The 25,882-nt window shown below is 36.4% G+C and overlaps 1 long non-coding RNA gene across 1 annotated transcript in view; it reads left to right on the top strand.

The window, feature by feature from the left end:
* The window catches only part of LOC131424409 (uncharacterized), an 83,738-nt gene that overhangs the window by 19,086 nt on the left and 38,770 nt on the right, over positions 1–25,882 (top strand). Inside the window, exon 2 of the long non-coding RNA XR_009227350.1 lies at positions 18,571–18,631. This is a non-coding gene — a long non-coding RNA (uncharacterized LOC131424409). The remainder of the gene's footprint in view (positions 1–18,570; positions 18,632–25,882) is intronic.

Genomic DNA, 25,882 nt, shown 5'->3' on the forward strand with positions numbered 1-25,882 from the left:
AACAATCTGATCTGCAAAAGTCTTATTTAGTATAGATAATGAATCTCTCTCTCTGATTGCCATGGAGGTATACTTTGCATTGAAGACAGAGAGTACTTAAAGAATGAATAGAATATTTCTTAGATGGTTTTCATACGTTTTTAAGGTGTAGATTGACTGTACTGACAGATATATCCTCTTCCACACTATATCCCACCATTGCAGCTAGCCTCTTTTCTACCATAGCTTGTCTGGTATGTAACAAACCTTTTTATTGAATGAAGACATAACCAGTATCTCTGAAACCATGTGACTATGATTCAGACAGGGTATGGACTGAAGCTGACCGGCTGTGTCATTGACAGTCTAATAAGAAGCATTGCTTATATAATCTCTTCAGAGTCTGACTGATCCCAGAGCATGCTGAAGCACATCACTTTCAAGTAACATAATCATCTCTAGGACACATATATGGAACAAAACAGAAGCAGGCAATTGATCCCAGTTCTTAAACTAAAGCTTATTGTTGGACTAAACTCTTTAAACTCTTCTACCAACAAATAAACTTGTTTGTCCTTTCGGCATAACTGAGAAGGAAATGATATGTTACTGGCAGAATCCCATTCTTTGTCTTCCAAGACCACACATTGAAAATAGTTATAATTATTGATTGAACCCTATGTCTCTCTCTCTCTCTTTTTTTTTTTACTGGATGCGTTCAGTGTGTACTTGGAGATGAACTATGAGAAATATCTAAAATATTTAGTCTTCTTTTTTCAACTCTCTGCCCTTTTTTTGTGATCATAATAAGACCATTGGTCTTGCCCTGATTAGGGTTCATTGTGAATAACTTACTCTAGTACATATCGTGTTCCAAGCATTTACAACAATTTTGGCCTCAAATAGGACTTACTCCAGTTCCTCTTATTCCTGTGTCCTCTGCCATTGACTCCTAAATTATTCTAACCTAAGACCTGTTCATGGAAACCTTATAAGAAACTACTAAAAGGCATTTTGGGGAAATAAACTGCTCTTTTAAAATTTTTTTTAGATGTTATTTTTGTGTGGTGTTGAGAATTTAACCCAGTGCCTCACACGTGCTTGGCAAGCTCTCTACTACTGAGCCACAACCCCAGCCCAATAAACAGTTTTGTTTTTTTTTTTAAAGAGAGAGTGAGTGAGAGAGAGAGAGAGAGAGAGAGAGAGAGAGAGAGAATTTTTTAATATTTATTTTTTAGTTTTCGGCGGACACAACATCTTTGTTTGTATGTGGTGCTGAGGATCAAACCGGGGCCGCACGCATGCCAGGCGAGCGTGCTACCGATTGAGCCACATCCCCAGCCCAATAAACAGTTTTTGAAAGAAAAAAGAACCATGTTTTGTATGGGATATTTGAAATGGAAATAACAGAAATGAAAAGAATCTAAGTTCTGTCATTTTGAGTGAATGGTTCATGTCAAACAGAGTTTTGGGTGGCAAAGGTAGAAATGAGATACCTTTTAAGACATTATTTACAAACAAAAATTAATACCTTTCTTAATACTTTAATAAAAGCTGTATTTTGCCTTTTCCTGTGGGGCAGGGGGAAATGCACCAGGTGTACTTTTGCTAGTAAAAAATCTCAGCCCAGAGGCCTGGGATTGTGGAAACAAGCCCAGTTTGCTTTATGAAGTTTGCCAAACCTTGTAGGATTGCAAACCTACTGTCATGGGGAGAAGAGCAGTGGATGGCTTTAGAACTATGAGCATGACAACCTAAGGGGGCCAGTAGTCTTCAAATCTGTAGAATACCTTGAGGTTCTCAGATAAAATGAAGCAACTTTTATTTTCTTATATGACAGGCCAACTGAGCCTTTTATTGGATTATGCAGATTTTAATGACTGCAGATCACTTTGAAGGACAGAGGGTAGATGCTTTCTACAAAGTGATGTATGAAAGTTCTGATATTGTATTTGCAGCTGTTCAGACCTTGCATGGGCAGTAAACTGTCCATACTTAAACTTTACAGATTTCTCCCCTACAAAAATTGTCATCAGCAAAGAGGTGTGGTCTGGTCTGAGTTTAGTTTCACATGAGCCAAGGAGCCTAAAAAGAAGGAAGAATTCAAGGAATACTGATGGGGTGGAAAAAAGATATGTGCTCTTTGAGGGTATCAAGCATGTTTACTTGCAGTCTCTTTTCTTTAATCCAATAAAAGTATTGGCAAAGTGTTTGGTATTTGAGGCAGAGTCGTGGGAGTACTGTCACGATGTAACTAAAGATGGTGGGAAAACCAGTTTGAATAGAGTGAGATCCAACTTGAACCTTTGCCCGTGCCAGGAACTAAACCCAAGTCTACCCACTGTTGAGTGTCAAAAATGTTGAGTCATTAGCCTCCTTTGTGGTTCATCTGTTTCTGAATGTCTCTATGTGCCTGCTTTTCTTATAATCTTAAAAAATAGACTTGCTTGTGGCATTCAGGAGGCGATCCTCAGCTCACTATATCCTCATGATACGTAAGGGATGGGTATTAAATGAAAATTCTCATTAAAATATATTTTATGAGTTTAGATGTTTTCATTTTATTCCTGATATACTTTTTAGGACCTGTGTTTTGGTTTTATTTAGATTCTGGAAACAGTCAAATGGTACGAAATCTGCTTGTGTAGATTCCATTTCAGAGAATATTAGGAAATAGAACTGTGAGACATATTTAAATACAAGCTCCAAAACCAGTATTTTTTTTTTAAATCTTAGAGTAACCACTAATTATTCAGTGGTGCAAGGTAAAGTCTAGGTCTACAGTTCATCCCATTTTCTCTCTCTCCATTTTTTTTTTGAACTGAAAACACTGCTTTTTTAATTATTTTAGTTTTTTCGTTAGACCACCTTAGAGAGGTGAATGACCTCAGAGTTATCCTATCTTGGTCTTAGATAATCTCTGCTATAAAAACCCTTGCTAGAAGGAATGGCAAGAATAGGGCTGCTCTAGAGAGGATCGTAGGAAAAATCATGAATTCGTGTCAAAAATAGAATTGTAATTATTGACATGTTATGTTTCTGAATCCATGAAGGAGCCTGTCCACTGATCACTGCACTGAAACTCTTCTAAAAGCATACTACCCATTAGAAGAAGGAAATCTATAAATGATTTAAAGAGCTAGAAGATTTTATTCCATTTTATAGCAATAGAACCATATAGAAATATGGCCAATTTTGTTTTAGCAAATATGAACATTCAAATATCTCCTTACCCCCCCCCCCCACACACACACTTTTATCTTCTTGGTTCAAAACAGCTAATTTTTTGTGAAATCTTCCCCAACTGCTCCAGGCAGAAATTAGTAGTCCCCTCCTTTGTGTTTTCTTAGTTCCTCAGATATATCTCTACTCTGGAATTTCTCTTTTTACATTAGAATCATTTATTTAGATTTCTATTTCCCTTCACTTCCAACTAGATTATGAAAGCAAGGACCATTTCTTATTCAGATTCATGTCTCAATGCTCAGAACACAGTAAATATTATATAAATACTTAATGTATATGCAAGTGAATGAAGGAATTCATCAAATTCCTAGAGTCCGAGTAGCTATACCTGGATTCTCTTGAAAATCTTCCAAACAACCCATCTTGGCTCTGCAGCTGAAGATATTGCTCTGTGCCTACAGCATATGTCATTAATCACTCCACCATTTGTTTGTCCCTGGATTGAAGGAGCCGCCTTACTTAAAGCAGGGGTGGATAGATTGTACCATGTCTAACCCAAAGAGGCTCAGTGGCTTCAATAATTAATTAACCCTTACACTTTACTTAGCACAGGGGGGACTCTTTAATCCAAAGCTGAGAGCTAAGAATTATTAATTGTTTCTCATACCTAATAAAATGAAGACTCAGAAGTGGGATCTTTCCCCAGATCACATAGTTAGCTAGGATGGAACCATTAGTAGAACCCAGACCTCTGGCTCCAACCCTGTCATCTTTCTCTGACAATGCCTCACTTGATCATGTGAATGAACAGGAAAACCATGGGTGTACTTTGAACTCCCAGGCAAAATTCTCATAGCTTACAGACCAAGACCAAGTGCGGGAGGCCATTTTGGAATCAGCACAACCTATTTCTACAAATAGTCCTACATCCTCTGGATACAAAACCATCCATCCTTTCTGGTTTCATTAGAAAGGGTACTGGAAATTATCTCAAAGTTGTGCTGAATTAATTGCTAGAATCTTACTATGTGAAATTTTTGTCCCTAGACTTCAAGAAAGCCAGATCAGAACTATAAGAGAACCCAATGATAAAAGTGGCCAAGGGATGGACAGTGTCTACAAATATGATAATTGTGGGCTTATTTCCCAAATACTATGAGTAACTCTTGAAACCTTAAAGTCCATTTTCCCAGCACCATGGAGTTAGAGAAGATAATGCTAATCCCCAAAAAACAAATGCCAAATGTTTTCTTTGATGTAAGGAGGCTGATTCATATTGGGATAGGGAGCAGGAGCATGGGAGGAATAGACAAACTCTAGATAGGGCAGAAGGGTTGGAGGGGCAGGGAAGGGGTATGGGGTTATTAATGATGGTGAAATGTGATGATCATTATTATCCAAAGTACAGGTATAAAGACACGAATTGGTGTGAATATACTTTCTATACAACCGGAGATATGAAAAATTGTGTAACAAGAATTGTAATGCATTCCGCTGTCATATATAAATTTCAAAAACAAAAAAAAAAAAAAGAGAAAGCAGAAGAGCAGAAAGAAGGTTATTGTGATAGTCAAACTAAGAGGTGATAATAGCTTGGAGTAGGGAGGTGTTCTAGTTATTTATTATGACTTAACAACTCTCCTATATGTAGTGAGGAAAACAACCATTTCATTTTGTTCACAGATTCAAGTCAGAGCTTCGAACAGGGCACATTGAGGGGAGTTTTGTTTCTGCTGCATGATGTCTAGGGCCTCATTTAGGAAAATTCAAATGACTGTGGGGGGGGGGTGGAATGGCTGGGGGCAGAAGGAATTTGGAGCTTTCCCTGTCCACATGTCCCATGCCTGCCCTGAGGTGATTCAAAGCCTGGCTCAGCTAGGGCTGTCCACTGGACCTATATATTACTGCACGTGGCTGGGTGTCCTCACAGCTCAAAGGCCTCAACAGTACTGTGTTGTTCACATAGCTACTTGGCGCTCCAAGTACAAGGGTTCTGTGACAAAGGCAGAAGTTATATTGATTCTGACAACCCAGCCTCTGAAGTCACATAGCATCACTTCTCCTGAGTTTTGTTTTCTGAAGCAATTATAAGCCCGTCAGAATCCAGGGAGGAGACAGACTCCCCTCAAGAGGATAATACTATTTACATGTGTGCATATATACCTACATGACATATTTGTGGTCCCAATGTCTGAGCTAAAATGTCTATTGTGTGTCAAAATATTTTAGGTTGATGAATTGCTCTATATTAAAAAGTAATATAATTTGAAATTTTGGTGGGAAAGCAGATCCAGATATTCAAATTTGCAAGGAGGACAATTTCTCATTGAAATATACGAAGAAGCTTTTATAAAATACCAAAATATGGTCTTTTCTCTTGAACAGAGGTACCAAAATAAAGGATATAAACACACTTGGGAAAAAAAGAAATAAATTTTATTATAATTACTTACAATTATATTTCAAAGTATGGTCATATGTGCCCCTGTTAGAAGTGAAATTCAGAGCTTTCTAGTTCCTGGGTTACTGACCCAAGATGACAGTTTTAAAATACTTTTTTCTGGTCTAATGGTCAGAGTTTCTTACTATACCCTGCCTAGGTACCCTTCCAAGGAAGAAGATAAGCAAGATTGGTTCAATCCATACAGCATTTTAATAATTCTAAGCACCCTATGACTCCTCAAATAATGAAACTTAGAGTCCAAATAACCAATAAAGGCAAAAACATTGTAGAAAAAAAAATTTAGGCTCTTGTTTTTGGTTTTTGTTTTTTTCCCCCATTTCCTATACCCCCTGACCTTTTGTTTTTCACCAACAGTTTTCCATGATTAGATGATACAGTAGGAAGCAGAGAGCAAAGGGTCAGTTCTTGGCTTTTGGGTTTCAAAAGCTAGATGGTATATCTGGGAGAGTATTTATTGCATAAGAACAAAGGTTTCCCAATCCTCAGGATTCTGGTGAAGGTCTTTGGTTGAAAGAAGGAGGAGAAAATCTTGAAGAAGAGACATTGTACACCTCTGAGAAAGATGAGTTCTGTTCCTTGTCCCCTGCCAAAGGCTAAGATCCCAGATAAACTTGTGGTACCTGAGACTAGAGGGACCTGACCTTTCTTCCTTTACAGCTCTGGGGAGGGAGCAAGGCCAGAGTAGATATAGCTGCACATTATGGATAGAAAGAGAAAGCTCTCGACCTCCAGGCATCCTGTCAATTTGGATGAAGCAAACAAATCTGAAAATATGAAAGGGTGCAGATCTCAGGGAGTCTTCTAGTCCCTCCAAGTCCTAAAGTGATTTATAACTGAGAAGTTCTCCTCTGCATGTGAGAATTGTTCCCAGGTCTGCAGGACATGGATAGGCTCAGAGTGTTTCCTGAAGTCAGCATGGTCCAGGAGCAGCAGCATGACCTCTGTGCCCCCTAGAGGGCCTTGGTAGTATCTAAGAGAGAACAAAATGCTGTGAATCTTTGCGTTTGGGAACATGGGACAACCCAGCACCAATGCACGAAAGGCCAGTCAGCAGGATCAAGGATATTTCAGGGCATGCAAGTATTAGGAAAAGGACCCACAGACCCACTGCTGTCCTTGAAGCTTTGCCTGGGGAAATGCCACACACAATCCAGGAAAATGGGGGCTCAAAATAGACATTAAATAAATTCCTACATAGGTAAAATTATTATTTATGCACATCTCACTTTGAAGATTTTTAACCCACTAAATGCCATAGAAAGCATCTCAAATAATTTGGTCTTCCTTAGTAGTACTTTTTTAATAAAATCAAAAGTGGAGAGGAAATATGGTAGTCCACAAACCTTCAGACATATAGACAGTATTGAGCCTAAATATCTCCTGCATCTACCCAACTCAGTGCTTTACTTTGGGAAATTGTATATGTTTAATGAGAATGAATTTTAGGAACTTTTAAATTATCTTCAATGATACTTCATGCTTTATTTTATTTAGTGTCTTCTAAAATGAAAACTGCATATATATGTATATATATATACATATATATATATACACATACACTTTACATCTTATACATATGTATATATATATATATATTTACAACTTATCTTATTATTTGAGAATTTGAAAATGAGAATTACACATTACAGAATTTTTGTCTTGTGACAATGATTTTATTTTGAACTCAGGGAACAAGATTTGGCTTGCAATAAACTAAATCTGCAAATCCGCAGTGGAGAAGAGCTCTTTAAGACAGAGTTGCTTTGTATTCAGCAGTAGAGATCACTAATAAAGACACCAATAGAAACTATTCAACCTCCCGTTCAAATATTTTCTAAATTATTGGTCTCTTTGCAAGAACATTTTCCTCTGGTATAAACAGTGGCCGTGAATAGGATGAGTGTTTGAACAAAACAAAAGTACCAGGTTTCTTCTTGTTACCCAAAGAGCAATAAACATCAACGGTACAGCAGCGCCCTACACAGCAGCTTAGGTCAGACAATGGGGCTTATATTGGAGGGGCCGAGATGTTCAGTTCTCTGGTAACATGAATGTCCAGTCCCAGCTGGGCAGACACCAATAGCCAAAGTGAACAGTTGCAAAAGAGCTATTGAAGAAAACTGGAAAGGCTCCCTTTCCCCACAAAATTATTGAAAAATGCAATGAGGCTGCATCTGGGTATCTGAAAATGAATCCTGTCATTATTTTGAGGAGCCATGCTCTGCTGTCTTGCCTTACCCCTGCAACCTATTCACAAGATGTTGTTCTATTGATTTATCTTATCAGGGCTGCTTGTATCGTCGGTCCATGTTGGTGCCAATGAACAAAGAAACACAAGGAACCAGATTAACAAGAAAACTATGATTTTCTTTAAAGTAATTTTAAAACACTGAAGGGCAAAATGATGATTTACATAATCTTTAAAGTATGATAAATATTTGATGTGTTTTCTAAAAAATATATACACTCACACATATATGTACATTTCAAAGAAAACTGATTTTCTTCATTTTTCAAATAGAGAAGCTTAACCACAGAGGGGTTTAATAATTAAAAGTTTGGTGGCCAAAATGACAGCCTGATGTGCCTGATCCTTTCCTAGGAACTATGAACATAACTGTAACAGTGACCTTCATTGTTTTTATTTTTATTGCAATTCATAAGAAGAAATTCATTTTCTTCTGCAATTTAGCACACAATTCACATGTGTAACAAAAGAATCATGAAGCAAAATAAAATAATATGTACCTTTTCTAATGCAGTGGTACACTGTTAGTTTTATTTCTCAAATTGGTCTTGAACCACAGTTTGAAAAAGACTTAACTAAAATATCTCCACCAAATGACCCCTGGCCTTTGTTGGAACACCCCACTACAGGACTCTGATTTCTGTAATGGTTCATTCTGTTTCTGGACGTTTCTATATGTGGAGCTTTCCAGACCTTAGGAATGACCATCAAATCTCTTATGAGCCAGATTGGATATTCCTATTTTTTTTTTTTTAGGTGACATGCATTCTATTCTGTCCACTCATCTTAACAATACATCTCATTTTAAGATATTCCAGCTGTACCATCAGATTGAAACTCCAATCCTTTGTCACAAATACCAAACCTAGATTTTGGTATGTAAAATGCAGAACTATTTTTCTATTTACAGTTCAAAATCACATTAACCTTTTTAGAGGTTGCAGGCACACTGGCTCTTAATGATCTTATCAGCTTCACCAGAAAATCCATTTGCTCATGACAATCGATCTCACTGTGGCCTAGTGCCAATTTGATGTGGTTGTTTATGATCACAAGTTAAATATTGACAGACTTTGAACACAGAATCTGTGCCACAGATAAGTCACTAGATGAAAAGGACAATTCCACTATTCACTTTATTTGGTTATCTTATTTTTGAAGTTAAACAATACATAAAATCTTAGAATGAGTTTGATGCCTGCCATTACACTATTTCTTTGTATATTAACTATGCTTCATTCCTATATAAGTGTGCTTTTCAGAAAAGAAAAATATATGCTCGTTTGAGATGAATTTGCTTTTCTTTTTCTTTAATCAATTTTTATTACTAAGGACATTTTATTGCTCAGTTGTTTTTATTTTGGCATTCCAACCCCAATCAGATATTTCATTTTAGGGTTATTCTTTTATGTAAACACATGCTTAACTCATTTGTGATTTGTTTCCCAAGTCCCATCGAGATTGCTCCAAGCAACCTTTCCTTTTCCAAAATTAATTGTACTTTTTTTTCTGTTTTTATTATGATAATGTTTGCAACAAGGAATTGGGCATAGACATAGCCCAAGTACATAGGTTCGGAGTTCTGTAAAATCCTTTAACTCGAAGCACAGGCTCCCAGAATAAAATTTTATATCAAAGAGTGCTCATAGATAGATGCTGTTGAAAGACAAAGCTTCATATGACAAAATAAAGGAAGAACTGGCCAAAGACTGACTACTGCACATCGGATAGGAGATTTCTTCTGTGCAAGTGGGCAGCTATGTAACATGGATTTCAAAGAATAGGGGTAAGTATTTAGTGTGCTAAATTGCAGAAGAAAATGAATTTCTGCTTATGAATTGCAATAAAAATAAAACAATTCTTATGAATTACAATAAAAGTAAATGTCATTTTCCAGACTCTGCTCTCTGGGCAGGAAATGAGTGCTGCTGAGGATAAGAAACTATCCAGCAGAGATCCTGGTTCTGTGTTCCCAAACATCATCTTTCTTCATCCAAAGACCTTTTGGGCCTGTGTTATATATTGTACCTCTGTGCAAACTGGGTTTGCCCATGGTTAAGTTTCAAAATCAGTGGAAAAGATGGAATTGTTATTTTTTTAACTTCTTTTTCAGTTTGATATTTGGAATTGTTTCTGTATGGGCACTATTTTATAAAGTGGATGTATATAAATCTCTGTCCTACCTGCTTTAGGGCAGGAAAAAAAAAGGTGTCTGCAAGGATCACTAGTATTTTTACTTACTAAGTTCAAAACATTCTGTAAAAACAACAACAAAAAAGATAAAGAAGAGAGAGAGAGAGAGAGAGAGAGAGAGAGAGAGAGAGGGAGAGAGAGAGATATGTAGTGGAATAAAGTAAAAGCTGACAGCTAAGTTAAGGATAAATAATTCAGCAAACTTTAAATGTCAGGTGTCAGTATATTTGCATATTAGCTATCAACTGCCCCTTAGCTTTTGTTTGCTTTTCTACTTCCCAAGATTCCCAGGAGACTCTTTCATCCCTACCCATATTTGTAGGTCTTAGTATTTGTTATTATTTGGATCTTAAATGTCCTCCAAAGGCCTATACATTTAAGGATTGGTCACCAGCCTGGGGTGCTACTGGAAGCTGGTGGACCACTTAAGAGGAATGCCTAATGCAAGGAAGTCAGGTCAGTGGGGAGCAAGCCCTTGAAGTGGATACTGGGGCCCCATACTCTTCTTCTTTCTTTGCTTCCCAACTATCATTTAGGTGAACAGCTTTGCTGTACCACATGCTCCCACCATCATACTCTGCCTTGCACAGGCCCAAAAGCAATGGAGTTGACTATGAACAAAAACTTCTAAAATCATGAACCAAAATAAATCTTTCCTCTTTCAAGTTTATTATCTTAGCTATTTTGTCACAGCTATGGAAAACTGACTAACAGTATTAAATGACTCATCTAGACCTGGGAGGAGAATTTTAGTTCTTATTTGTAGCCTTGGTTTACTTCTTTTCCAGTTTGTCCTTGACTTAAGACATCATTGACCACTGGACTCCTTTGTGGTAGATCTCCCAACTTATAGCCACCTTTTTATGACTGGTCCTATTTTGGTTACTCTCTCAGATTCAGTACCCTTCCCCTCCCTAAAACCCTATCCTTCTCTGAAAATGGGAGTCCAGAGTTCCCACCACTTATTGTGCCCAGTTTTTCAACATCTGCTTATTCCACCCAAGAGCGTATGACCTGGAAGAGGTCATGCCTCCTGAGATCTCTTCTTCCCCATTTGGCTGTTTCTTCCACCTGGGTACAAGTAATAGTATTTCCATCTCAATCTCAATCTCAATCTCTCTCTCTCTTTCTCTCTCTCTTTCCATTTTCTGAGTCACTAAAGAATTCTGAAAATGGCAGGTAGAAGAGTTGAGTTGTTTTTGGTGGTAGTGCTTTGTTCTGTTTATCTATCAAAAATTGTCAAAAAAATGTTTTTAACATGGTTTTGATTGTGTGGCAGGTCATCCTTCTAGTTTTATATCCTAGTTCTGTTTACAGTCTGCTTTTGCTTTTATCTTTCCCCACGTCCTATTAAATAAATTAAATATCAGATGCAAATAATAGTCTACCCATGTCACCCCTGACATACAAATCAAGGCCAATCAGTCTAGGAATCTATGTATATAGGCTCATTTATACCTCAACACCAATTTGTGAGATGGGTATCATTAGTTCTCCTTCTTTCTCCTCCTTCTCCTCCTCCTCCTCCAATTCTTCTTCTTCTTTCATTTTTTTTTTCTTTGTAGATAAGGAAAACTCTATTGTGTATATACACCACATTTTATTTATCCATTCATTCATTGATGAACATCTAGGCTAGTTCCATAGTTTGGTTATTGTGAATTGTGCAACTATAAACATGGGTATGCATATCACTGTAGTTTGATGACTTTAATTATTTAGGATAAATACCAAAGAGTGATATAGAGGGATAAAATGATGGTTCCATTCTTAGTCTTTAAGAAACCTCTATACTGCTTTCCATAGTGGTGATACTAATTTACAATCTTATAATTGTGGATCTTCCTATTTCTCCTTTTACTGTTACAAGTTTTTGTTTCACATATTTTGCAGCTCAATTACTTAGGGGTACACATTGAAGATTACTGTATGGTTCTTTGATTCTTTTATCCTTATATATAGTTGAAGGCAATTTCCTTAGTCTGAATTCTGTCTTATCTGATCTGATGTTAATACATCACTTCTGTCTTGTTTATTTTGCTTTTACTAATATTTTCAGGGAATATATTTTTCTACATTTTCACTACTGACCTTTCTATACTATTATATTGAAGTGAATTTCTTACAATTTAAAAAAATTTTATAAGCATATAAAATTATGAATAATTTTCTTTTTATCCACTCTGCCAATCTCTGTCTTTTACTTAGTGTATTTAGACAATTTACATTTAATGTCACTATTGTTAAGTTAGGACTTAGTCTGCCATTTTGTTGTTGTGTTGGTTCAATTTCTTCTGTTCTTTGTTTCTCTGATTTCTTTTAATTGCCTTCCTATAAGTTGCTTGAATGTATTTTCTAATTTCATTTTGATATATCAAGAGTAGTTTTGTTTCTTTTGTACAGAGTCCTTCAGTGATTGCTACAGATATTTGGTTTTACATAATTTATCACAGCCTATTGTGTCAGTATTATACCATTTTGGGTGAAATATAGAACCCTCACCTCTTTGTAAGCCCTTTCCACACTTCATTACCAAGCAATATTGTTCATCAAAGTTCAGAGATAATGTCCAACTGTGCCAAATAACTGCATATTAGATAGGCAAACTTATGTGTATCTCATTATTTTCACCCCTCACCCATGGGCAATGGTGGAAATCTATGGCAGTGGCTTGCCAGGTGAACCTGATGTGGGATTTAATTTGCTGTGTTCAGAAGAGATGATCCCAACATACTCAAAGCAAACACTATTCTTTGACCAAATCCATTTCATAAATTTGCTTTTTCATTTTGAAAATAAGAATCATTTATGCCAGGGAATAATATTATTAGGTAATAAAATAAGTAGAAATGTTTTGCATTCCTTAGATAAGTTTGTTTTCTCAAGAATTTCAACTGTTTTCAGATATTTCTGCCTTTCAAAGCTAATGGTAATGACATGAGGTCAAGAATTATACTGGTAAGTAAAAAATAAAAGAAACAGGAAAGGAAAGAAAGAGGAAAGAAAAGCTGAGAGGGACCAGTCTTACTATGAAAGTAAGAATCAGAAAAAGTTTTCTGATAAATGCCCCAAATTCTAAGACATGTGCGGGGTCTTAAAAACTGATCCAAATGAGAGGCCTGTCCCCCACCTCATTTATTTGACTAGTGAGCAACCCTGCAATGATTTGAGACTGATGTCATTTTACAAGCCTCCTGACAGAGAAGCTTCTGGGGAATGTAAATCAAGCCCCTGCAACAATCCAGACAGGCTTTCTTCAGCATCTTCCATTAACGCCACCCTACGGGTCAGTGCAGAAACCTCAAGGTCCGAATGGGATGGAAAAAAAATAAGTCCCTCAATCCTTTAATCTATTCCTAGTAGATAACTATCATTATCTGCAATCACTTCTATATATAATTAGAGGGTGCATTTTTGCATTACAAAAACTATCCCTAATTATGTGTTATTTGCAAATTGCTGCAGATCTACATTCATCCTTATGATGAAATGAAAGTCCTTCTCACCGTATTAGTATCATTTCTACACTCTTTCTCCCCTATCCCCAAACTCCTAATTTAGTGATAGGTAGCATTCAAAATGTTTTTTGTTAAAGTGCCTACCTGCCTTTCCAGCATCCATACAGCATGTTCTGTGTCAAACCACCCATTCATCCCTTGTCATCCTCTGGCAAAAGCAGGAGATAACTCATGATGAGCAAAGCACAGACCCAGGCAGGTTTTTATGCAAATGCTTTATTCTCTACTTGGAGTTCAAAGACATCTGATTACTCTAAGTACTTTTTAGTTCCATTATTTTAAAATAGTCCTGTAAAGTTATAATAAAGTTATCCTTTTGGATGGTCCTCCTTCAAGGGAAAAGGATTTTTTTTTTACACCACACCAATATATCCAGGTTATCCTGTGACTGAGAGACAGGATAATGAAAAAAAAATTCATTGTTTTTACAAACTTTTAGCATACCCAGGGATTCGTGAGCCCACAAAATTTCTTTCAACAAGAACAAACATTTCAGAAAGCCAAGGCATATGCAACTAGAGCAAATGATTTCACAGTCTTCAAAATTTATTTCAATGATTGACTACATTATTGCCAAAATATTATTTTATCAGCTATATTGAAGTCACTTATCTTTCTGTCTCCTAACATGAATTAATGTAATCCTGCCCAAAGTAGCAGTCTTTATTCACTGACAAATAAGGGGAAATTCAAACTGTTAAAATCTGTTCATGTGATTGGAAAAGGATTGGGAACACCAAGAATTAGTAAATTACAGTCATTCTTAAATATAAATAAAACCTACTGCATCATCATTTATTTGTGTTAGAATAAGATGACTCCATAGGAATAAAAGCATTTTTCTTCATATTGGTGTCCATTGTTTAACATTTACCAGGAAAACACTTATTTTTTTTTCTCTTAAATATTAACAAAGCTTATATTATCTCCAGGTTATTTATTCCATTTCCAGCAATTAAAAAATCTAGCACAGCTGAAAATATTATGAGGAAACATTCACATTATGCTATTAAATAAATTTAGGGAAGTAGTACCTTAGGTTACCTGAGGATACTCATGGTTTCATCATCAACAAAGTTATCAAAATGTTTATTATGAGCTCTGCATTTATATCCTCTCTGTTAAGATATCTGATGTTCCTTAAAAAAACAGGCAAAGATACAAATGCTTTTTAGTCTCTTCTAATCCTCTACTTTCATCTACTGCTCATATTTAGTGTTTTCCATGATTCAGTATTGGCATATATTCACGACACTTTCCTGGGAAATCTCATCCCCTTTGAATTATTATTACTCTTTCCACAAGTAATATGGCAGAGTGAGGACTTCATAGCACAATGGCTAAGAACACAGGTTTGTGCAATTAGGCAAGAGAAGGAAATAAAAGGGATTAAAAATAGGAAGGGAAGAAGTCAAATTATCACTGTTTGAAGTTAATATGTTCCTGTTCTTAGATGATCCTAAAAACTCCTCCAAAAGACCACTAGGGCTAATAAACAAATTCAGCAAAGTAGCAGTTTACAAAATCAACATACAAAAATCAGTAGTTTTCTTATATACCAACAACGAAATCTGATGAAGAAAAAAAAAAAAAAACAAACACTGGAAAACAATTCTATTCACAATAGCCTCAAATAAAATGAAAGACCTAGGAATAAATCTAACCAATGAAGTGAAAGACATTTACAATGAAAATTATAGATGAATAATTTTGAAGAAATCATTGAAGAAAGAATTGAAGACCTCAGAAAATGGAAAGAATTCCCATGTTCATGGACAGGCAGAATTAATATTGGTAAAATGGACATACTACCAAAAGCAATATACAGGTTCAATGCAATCCCCATCAAAATCTAAATGATGTTATTCACAGAACTAGAAAAAAAAAGCAGCTCTAAAAGAGTTCATTTAGAAGAATAGAGGACCCAGAATAATCAAAACAATTCAAAATCAAATAAACAATGCTGGAGGCGTCACAACACAGGACTTCAAGTTATATTATAGTGCTGTAGTAACGAAAATTGCATGGTACTGGTATAAAATCAGAAACATAGACCAATAGTACAGAATAGAAAGCACAGAGACAAACCCACACACCTACAGTCATCTAATCCTTGATAAAGGTGCCAAAAACATACCTTGGAGAAAAGACAACCTTTTAAACAAATGATGCTTGGAAAACTGGTTATCTATATGTAGCAAAATGAAACTAAATCCTTATTTTTCACTCTGCACACACATAAAAAAACTACTCAAAATGGAATTAGACCAGAAACAATAAAACTCCTAGAAGAAAACATAGGGTCAACATTCCAGCATATAGGTATGATTTTCTCAATAGGATCACTAAACTCAGAAAATAATGCCAAGAGTTAATAAATGGGATGGCATCAAATTAAAAAGCTTCTACTCAGCAAAGAAAACAATTAGAAAAGGGAAGAGAGAACCCACAGAATAGGAGAAAATCTTTGTGAGTTATTCTTGTGACGAAGAATATATGAGAGAAAACGTACAACCCTTGAACTTCTGAGTTTGTTTATTTCACTTCATATAATGTTCTGAACTTCCATCCATTTTATGTAGTAGAGTATATAAAAACCAAAAAAAATTAACACCCCAAACCCAAATAATCCAATTAATAAATGGGCAAGTGAATTAAACAGGTACTTCTCAACAGAAGAAATACAAATGATCAACAAATGTATGAAAAATATTCAACATTATTAGCAAATAGGGAAATGTAAATCAAAACTATGCTGAAAGGCAGTCATCAAGAATACAAATAATAATAATAAATAATAATAAATTCTGGAGGGCATGTGGAGAAGTAGGAATACTACTGATGGGGTTGTAAATTTCTCTAACCATTATGGAAATCAGCATGAAGATTCCTCAAAAGTCTAGGCATGGGATCACCTTATGACCCAGCTAAACAATTCCTTAGTATTTACCCTAAAGAATTAAAGTCATCATACTGTAGTAATACATGCACACAGGTGTTTATAGCTCTACAAGTTCCAGTAGTCAAACTATAGAACCAGCCTAGATGCCCATCGATGAATGAATAAAGAAAATGTGACACATATACTCAATGGAGTTTTATGCAACCATAAAGAAAAATGAAATTATGTCATTTGCAGGAAAATGGATGGGAGTTGAGAACATTATGTGAAGTGAAATAAACAAAACTCAGAAGTTCACGGGTTGTACGTTTTCTCTCATATGTGGAAACCAGAGAGGGAAAAAAAGGAAAAGAAAAGTGGGGGATACATGGGGGGCAAATCTCACAAAAATCAAAGAGAAATCAATAGGATAGAGGAAAGGGTACATGGGGAGAGAGTAAGGGAGGGAAAGGAAAAGTAATGGAGAATGATATTGGCCAAATTATATTGCTATATTTTGTGCATGTATGAATTTTCAAAAACCCACAATTATACTTGGAAACTCCAACATCCTTCTCTAGTAATTAATACATAGAATGTTTAGGCAGCTGGATAAGGGATTTGTGCTAAAACGGTCAAAGATGGTGGTTGTGATGTGCACTGAGATGGAAATATTGGGGAGGAACAGATTTGGGGGCAAGGATGAGAAAGAGGGTGAGCTGAATTTTTGAGATATTTGGAGAATAACTGTCAAGGTAGATCTAGATATACGAGAATGTGGAAAGGACAGAAATAATGATTTTCAGTCAACCACATGCAGGTGGTGATTGAGGCAATGGGCTTAGCTGGATTTCTGTAGGAGGGAATATAGATGGTTGATTTTTTAAAAAAATAGAGTCATAAAGTTTTAGGAATTCTGGCATTTTAAGTCTGTGTAACGACAGATTAGCTTGTGAAGTAAAACAGAAAAGTGGTGAAATATGTTAGTGAAAAACAGAACATGTGTGACATTGTAGACATCAAGGGCACGTAGTATTTCAAAAGGAACAGAGAGTGTCCAAATTGAACGTGCTGAAAAGTCAGAACTAGCCTGCCGGCCACAAAATTTCTTGTGACTGAGGTCACTGGTGACCTTAGCAAGAAAAATTTGGTGGAAGAAAGAGATTAGAATTCAGTGCAGAGAGAGGGTAAAGGAGTGAGGGGAAAGATTAAGACATGGAGATGGTAAGTGTAGGCCTTTCTTTTCAGAATTTTGGAAGGAGTGGAGTGAAGGGAGAGGTTTGGTTGGTTGATTGGTTTTTCAATTTATTTGTTGTTATTAAATACACATGACAGTAGAGTGTATTTTGACATAAATACATGGTGTATTTGTACATGTGCTGATTGATGGTTACAGGTGGCATTTTTATTGTTTTGTTTTCTTCCTTCCTTCCTCCCACCCTCCCTCCCTCCCTCCATTTCTTCCTTCCTTCCTTCTCTCCTTCTTAAAGACCAAACAAAGTAGAGAGCAAGAGGCTAAGGTAAAGGCAGAGTTGATTCTGTTACTTTTTGCAGAAGGAAGGAAAGAAGTAGAAAGCAACTGCAAAGGGGTGGAATTATGCCTAATCTTGTCAGGAAAATCAGGAGATGCTGAGCAAGGGATCTTGGCTCTATTTTCAGCTATGTTACTGCCGTCATGGCTAAGGTATAAAATGGCAGCAGTGTGCTGCTCTGTGCTCTGAAATCCACATCCATAAGGAAAATTCATAATATCTTTCCCAGAAAAAAATCTAGCAAAATTGCATTGAATTTTGCTTTGTTGACTTGTGTCATATTTGAAATCCCGAAATAATAACTGAGTTGAGGGAGAATGAGATGCACTGAACAACTTGGATCTGTGGTCAAAAGTGGGGGTGAGTGGAGAACCACAGGGCCCACAGTGGGAACTGGTAGATCCCCAAATGGACAAGGAGGGTCAAATCCTGATCACTCAAAATATTATCAGTTAATAATTTCACTTTTCTGCCTATAATATAATTTTTAATAGAACTATTCATAGATGTGACAAATTACTGATGTGAGTTTTTCTTCTTCTCCTCTTTATTTGAAACTTTTGCTGAAGCTGCTCGAGCAGAATAATATAATGGAAAGGAAGAAGCTTGGTGCCTGAGGTCTGGATTGTGGTGAGTGGTTATAACACTAACCAATAATTAAGACGAGAAAACAATTCTTAGGGGAAAAACATAACGAATGTTTCTCTTTTTACTTAATTTTAAATATGTAAAGTTCACTGTGTTTAAAAATGCAAAAGATATAATTCCAATGCTATTAAACATACCTCTATTATTCTCTGAGTTATATAGATACCTTGCTAAAAGTCGTTTTCTATCAGTTGCTGGCATTAAGCATATTTTGGCATAGAAGGATATTTGCATATTTTGCAAACATATTTTGCAAGCATATTTTGTTTACATTTGGTAAAATACAGAGCAAAATCTCAATCCAGTAGGAATTCTAGTCTAACCCCATGTAACCATATAAAGACTTTAGAACAATCAGCTCCAGTGACCTGTGAGTTCCTCAAGAGTCCCCATTAAACTTCATTTTTATTTGTATTTATTTTGTCTAGCCCTGGGCTTAGGATGCAAGAGATGTCCATACCAGGGTTTGCCAATTTAATATGTTAGCAGTTTTTGTTTTTGTTTTGTTTGTTTTTTTTCTGAAATCTCTGTTAGGCATAGCTATTTGAAGGATTCATGAGCATCCTCATTTCACTGGGTAAGACTATTAAAACATTTTGATTGCCGATGGGGTATTCTGCTATTTCCTTTCCTGGTTTTCTCCAACAGTTCTTAGGTGCATCTTTCTCTCCTGAATTGCATGCTTCTTTCAGTAGAGAAAACATATTCTAATTATAAATATATTTGTTCGCTGCCCCATTTATTCATTCTGCAAATATTTATTACTTGTCCTCTACAGGTTAGAAACCATATTATGAAAATAAATGGGAGACAATCCCATGAGAACATTTATTGACATGTCTAACCTGGACTGTGTGAGTGACTTCTTCCTTTCTATCCCTGCCACAGTACACAGCAGAGGATGGTGGCACATAGTAGAGGTTCCAGAAATGCTTCTTTAGTTGATTCAGGAGAATTATACCAAAGTAACTCTGTCTGCAGGTCTTCTCTACATGAGATACCAAATTAAATCACAAGTCATATTATTCTTCCGTCTTCTTCAGCTAAGAGCTAATTCATAAATACCATTTATTCAAACCTATCATGTACAAACTTACATACATTATTTTTTTAAACATAACAAGAACTTTATAAACTTCCTCATTTTATACAGGAGGATTCTAAGACTGAAAGAGGGTAGAAACTCTTTACACATTAAGTATCAGAGGTAGGATTTGAACCCAGGGTTGTCTGGGAATGAAGGTGATAGTTCTTGTCATCCTGACTCCAAAGCCCTCTTAAAATATCCCCTTTCCATACCCTGAGTTCCGATAAGCAAATCCCTAATTCAGAAGCTTCCTTCTTTCTCCCTGTACCTGAACTTTTGATAAGAGAAATCTAATTGTTCAGGCTCAATATTAACTCATATGTTTGATGATATTAATAACGATGAATCTTCTGCCGAAAAGACTGCATATTCATCTCTCTTTTTAAGAGAGGGGCCATTTGGTGACTGTTTTAAACATTCTGTTATGCCTCTACCTGTTTGGGCTCAGTAGTAAAGGAGAAAGTTTCAGGAGCCACCTGAGGAAGTCTTTCTTGGCCTGCAGTTTCTAGGCCTGGGCTGGTAATCAGCTAGTGGAAACAGAGTCACCTTGGTGATCTCTTGCACTCAGATGGGAATACCACTATTGCGCACAGTAGGCTCTTTGAACTCCAAATGTTCATGATTCTTCTCACTCTTTAGAGGTTCACATGTGTAAACATCATCAAGAGAGCTTTGTTCTCATTGTTCTTGCACGTATACAACACCTATATTTTGCTCTTGTTTATGAAACCTATTTCTGTTACATGTTCTTACAACCACAATGGGGTCCTTTTCATTTTGACGTATTATCTCAGGGTTGTAGTGGGAGCAGATCCAGCTGAAAACCAGGCTTGTTGGAAACAATATAAACATGGGCTCCCAAAGCTTGGTTGCTAGATTATCCACACAATGAAAAATAGCCACATAGGGTTTATCACCAGGAGATAATAAAGGGCCAAGGTGATGAGAAAAAAAAAATCAATTGCCAGTGATTCCATTGAGAGATGGTCTTTGAGGTCAGTGTCAATGAGCATCTTCATCATTGCCTTTTTGAAAGGTTAAAGTTTCCTGGGAAAGAACAAAAATAATGTATGTCCTGAAACAATAACATGCAGAGACAAGATAGCGCCAGAAAGACAGCGCCTGTCCAGCTGTGTTTCCTGCCGTCCTGGTCCAACACACCCCACCCAGACTGCGAGCTAAGTTTCTAAAGAATAACTATACCAAGCAATGTCATGATGGATGACCTCTTTCCAATGGCTTCATGGCTTATCTTTGGGGACAGAGAGTTAGGAGAGATAGCAGGCTGTGCACTGTTGTCACAGTATGATGAGGGACCAATGGAGATAACAGGAGTTCTAGCTCACATGGGAATATAGGGGCTGAGTTCCACCTTCTGAGGCCCCTGAAGTCAACACTGCCTGATACCACTCCTATAACAAAACAAATCTCAATTTCATTTATGTATAAATGTTTTTTTCACTGATTTTATAGTTTCTAAGTAGTAATTTACTAATTTAATTAAATTTACTAATTTAATCAACTCCCCTATAAAGTACGCAGTATCACTCCCATTTTACAGTTGAAGAACATAGGGGGCGAAATAACATGTGCAGGTCACAAGTCTGATAAGTGGTAAAACTCTTGAACTCTGGAACAGTACTTGGTCACATGATTCTGCCTTTTTTAAAAAAAATTGATTGTTAAAAATTATTATTATTTTCAATAAACTCTTAGGCAAAGCTTACAAACATAAGCTGTCATGTATTTCTCAACAAAAGTTCAAGAGTCATAAGCCTTCATTATAGGATGCCATAACTTGGTAATTTTGTTTTTATATTTAAATCACATGTCATTAATGCTGTCAGGCGTAGGTGAAGCAGCTGATTGTCTAGAACAGCAAAAGAGTCCGCCTTCAGGCATTCTTAGCTCTTGCTTCTTCTGCTGAAGTGTGTTTCAATGTGAGTGTGCAGCCTGCTCACAGAGAAGCGCCATCTAACCCTTGGGAGCATCCACACCTATGTGAGAGATTCAGAGGAAACTATAGTAAAGCAAATGTGGAGATCTATCATAAGACAAATAAAAATAAATATAATAAAACAGGGCACATCCAGGAAATGTTGGGCCTATAGCAAATTACTTCCAATTTGAGACTGGGTCTGGGTGTTTTGGGTTTGTGTTCTTGACCATTCTTTGTCATTTGGTACAGAGGTGAAGCTTTGGTGGAAAAATGGAACATGAAACTGAAAAAGAAAACTCAAGTGCTACTTGTGCCAAAAGGAAAGTTCTGCCAGACTTGTTATCTTACTGCCTGCAGAAGGGCTTATACCTTCAGCACTTTTATAATTTGAAGGGATGGCTAGAAAAATTACATGAAGAAAATAGAAAAGAGGTCCTTGATGTGAGACTCATGAACAAAGCAGTTTATTAAAAAGCAGGAGAAAAATAAAATCAATCTCTTGAGAAGGATATGGGGAAGATAAATGGAGGGAGGGAGTGAAAGAAGGGAAGGAAGGAAGAGAAAGAAAGAGAGAGAGAGAGAGAGAGAGAGAGAGAGAGGAAGTTAAGTAAATCAGTCCTAAGTACCACAGTATTCGTTGAACTCTCTGTGAACAGAACATGATCTAGGGCAGTATGAGGAGCTTTTAAGGAAAAGAAAAGTTTTTAACCTATGAGTAGCTTCCAAGAAAATGGAACAGACAAGATCAACATAAATTATGATGCCTAGAATTATAAATACAGGGAGTGAAGATAGCAGCCGAGGCCAGTTTGGTTTTGGTGATATGGTTATTATCTATGGGCAAGAAAGGAGCTCCAAAGGCCTGTGTCTATTCATTTAGTACTTCAATGCCCAAAAGGTAAAACCTTCATCAATCCCAACATGTCGACTTGTGCGTGCACCCTATAAAGTGTCCATCACTCTTTGTATAACAAAACAAATATAGATGAAAGCATTCTCTGGATCAAGGGGTTTGGGCTGTTATTGGGTCCTAGGAATAGCATGGGTTGTTTCTACAGTCCCTCCATCAGGGAAACACTGAACATCAATCAAAGCATTGAGTGTACAATGGCTAGAGGCGTGGATGGTTGGCAGAGTCCACACACCCTGCTCTGCCTCCTCTTCTGCTCTCTGATCCCTCATGGCCAGGATTCAGTGAAAGCCCCACTCAGCACTGCCTGCCACCCCAGGAGTCATCCTGATGAAACAGGCGGATATTCTGTTATTTTGGATACAGCAACTCTCACTGAGATTTTAGTGACCAAAATGTGAAGTTTGTCTCCAGCTTAAGTGAAATCTCAACTTACCAAATACAAAATAAAATTCAATTTAATAACCTAGCTTTGCCATTTTTCCCCTCCATCTGCTTAACATCTTGGTCTGAACTTGATTATGCTTTTTGTTAAAAAAACTAAAGTTGAATAAAAATCCATTTGAATATTAACCAAACTTAGGTACTATCTCTGGAGATGTTATTAATCTTAAAAACAATTCTGATTCACTTGGATCATAAAACTGATATCATTATATAAATCTAATTCTAATTCAATTACATAATCCAATTTTTCAAATGGGACTCAGTAAAATCTTCTCAAATTGCATGAAGGAAAAAAGTGTCAAACTTTTTTAATTATTGAAAAGAATAATTCTTTTAAAAGAATCTATTGAAGACTCCACAATTATATTTTTTAAAAATAAGTTAAATTTTAAAACATTTCCCAAGTTAGAAAGTTGAGTCCAAGAAAGTTTCAAAGAAATATACTTGAAAGGAAACAAATAAATTATTATGCAAAAGAAACAGAGGCTCTGTTGAAGGGAAGCATAATTACTTAAATATTTATTTTTAAAGATTTTGTTGGCCTGAATAGCTAGCAACATCTAATTAATGTTTTATAAATCTGTTGCTATGCATAACATTCTACTTGTGGCATATTTTAATACATTATTGGGTCATGTTTTTGCACAGTTATAAAATAAGTGCAGTGTTCTTATTACTCAACAGCACATAACTGATTTCATTAAAAACATCATCATTTCTGGGAAAGACACCATGCCTACACTATTACTAAGGATGACAGGGGTGTGGCCACCATTTGGTTTCCATCCTCTCCATCTTTCCTGTACTAGATCTAACAAACATTTTGAGAAACAGCAGACTTGGAATTTGGGGCACTCTAAGACATTTAAAATATCCTTTTTTTTTTTTTTTTTTGCAAGGGAGATTATTTAAATTTGAAAAATTTATCAGCCTGTTAATGGCTTGGGGGCCTGTTTAAACTGTTCTGAATAATATTCTTTGAACCCTGAGGAACAGATCTCATTTTACTTCAGCAAAGTGGGGCAGGTGTTATCTGACTATTTATATAAACTATTAATATATAATTATTCATACATGAATATCTGACTATTCATATAAACCACAAAGAATCAGTGGACATTATTTTCTTATACTCATATACGAATACATGATCAGTGTAGCTCCACATCATGTACAATGAATGGAAAGAATGGTAAGTTATATTCTGTGTATGTAAAATATGTCAAAATACATTCTCCTGTCAGAAAGTCACCAGGCCCTCCATGTCTCCCAGTTGTGAGTCCCGATTTCTGTCTTTTGGTCTCTTTCATGTTCTTTCACATTGCCTGTCTTTGACAGTATCCATCAAGGACCTTCTTCCCCAACCAGCTTTTTCTCTCTCTTCTCCACACCACTTTATAATTGCATCTTACATGTGAGTTTGGTTTACTTGAGGCTATGTCAATTGTAAAGCTCTAATAATTTTGCTTCCTGGCAATTTATCTTTTATTCCTTAGTCCAAAATTCCAAAGGAAAGTTCTAGTTGATCCAATTCATTTTTGTGCATCGCCCTGGGGTAGGTGAGTATGAGCCTATGAAGTGACTGTCCTAATATCAGGCTTGCTCAATTTTTGTGCAGGCGGGAGTTCAAGATGTTAAGGAACTAAGAGTGTGGATGCAGCGTGTTCCCCAAAAGACTGATGGCAGGGCTGAGTGGACAGTTATCTCTAGGAAAATTTATGCATGCATTTAGTTATTAACTTATTTTTAATTAACAAATATTAACTGTGGATAATTTGGGGGCAAATATGATGATTTGATCTAAAAACTATTATTGATATGACCTCAGCTTTTTATTAGAATATTAAATTATTCATTCAACATGTTTTTATTAAGTGGGGGGAAATGAGGCTGCTTAGAAAGTGAGCCTACCATGTCTCCTTAACCTGCAAGCCTCACCTTTTAGCAATGCTGTGCATGGTCAGGCAGTAGGCTCTCATTACTCACAATAAATTTTTTTTATGTTTTTTTAAAATTTTTTGTTCTTTTTAATTATACATGACAGGAGAATGTATTTTGACATGTTTTACATACACAGAATATAACTTACCATTCTTTCCATTCATTGTACATGATGTGGAGCTACACCGATCGTGTATTCGTATATGAGTATAGGAAAGTAATGTCCACTGCCTTTCTACTGTCTTTCCTATTCCCACTCCCCTTCCCTTCCCTTCATTCCTCTCTGTCTAATCCAAAGTACTTCTATTCTCCCCCCACTCCTTATTCTGTTTTAGCATCCACATATCAGAGAGAACATTCGGTCACAGTACATTTTTTATTTGACAACATTATGAAATTTATCCATTCTGTCATCATGAAGGAAAAAAATATCTCTGTATGCATAATCTCCCTCTTGACATAAAATCTAGACTTGTGTCCTTCACAGCACAAAACTTAACATTGGAGCCTCCAAAAGATGCTGGAGGCTCTGTGAATTTTAATTTCTGAAATGGGATAAATATAATTTATAGATAATTTCACTAACGACTAAATAGAAGCCAATAGAGGAGTCCAGGCACAGAGGGCTGGGGCAGGTGGATATATGGGGAGGAGAAGAAAGGGGACGCATAGAAGAGTGATGTGTCCTTAATAAATCCTGGAGGTCACAGGTTAAAGTCTGGCTATGTTTGTTTGCTTGTTGCTTTTTTCCCCCACCATGTTTGTTATGATTACTTTCTCGTGGTAGATACTTAAACACTGAGTTGCTTAAAAAAGATCTTCTACTTGCCTGGACCAGGTGACCAAGGTCAACATCAACAGTGTAAGTTATGTTGGTAGCACATACTCTGGATGCAATAGGTAGGAGTG

The sequence above is a fragment of the Marmota monax genome, unplaced genomic scaffold, assembly GCF_021218885.2.
Source record: "Marmota monax isolate L192 unplaced genomic scaffold, Marmota_monax_Labrador192_F-V1.1 WCK01_AAM20220418_F8-fsc00030, whole genome shotgun sequence".
NCBI classification, from domain to species: domain Eukaryota; kingdom Metazoa; phylum Chordata; class Mammalia; order Rodentia; family Sciuridae; genus Marmota; species Marmota monax.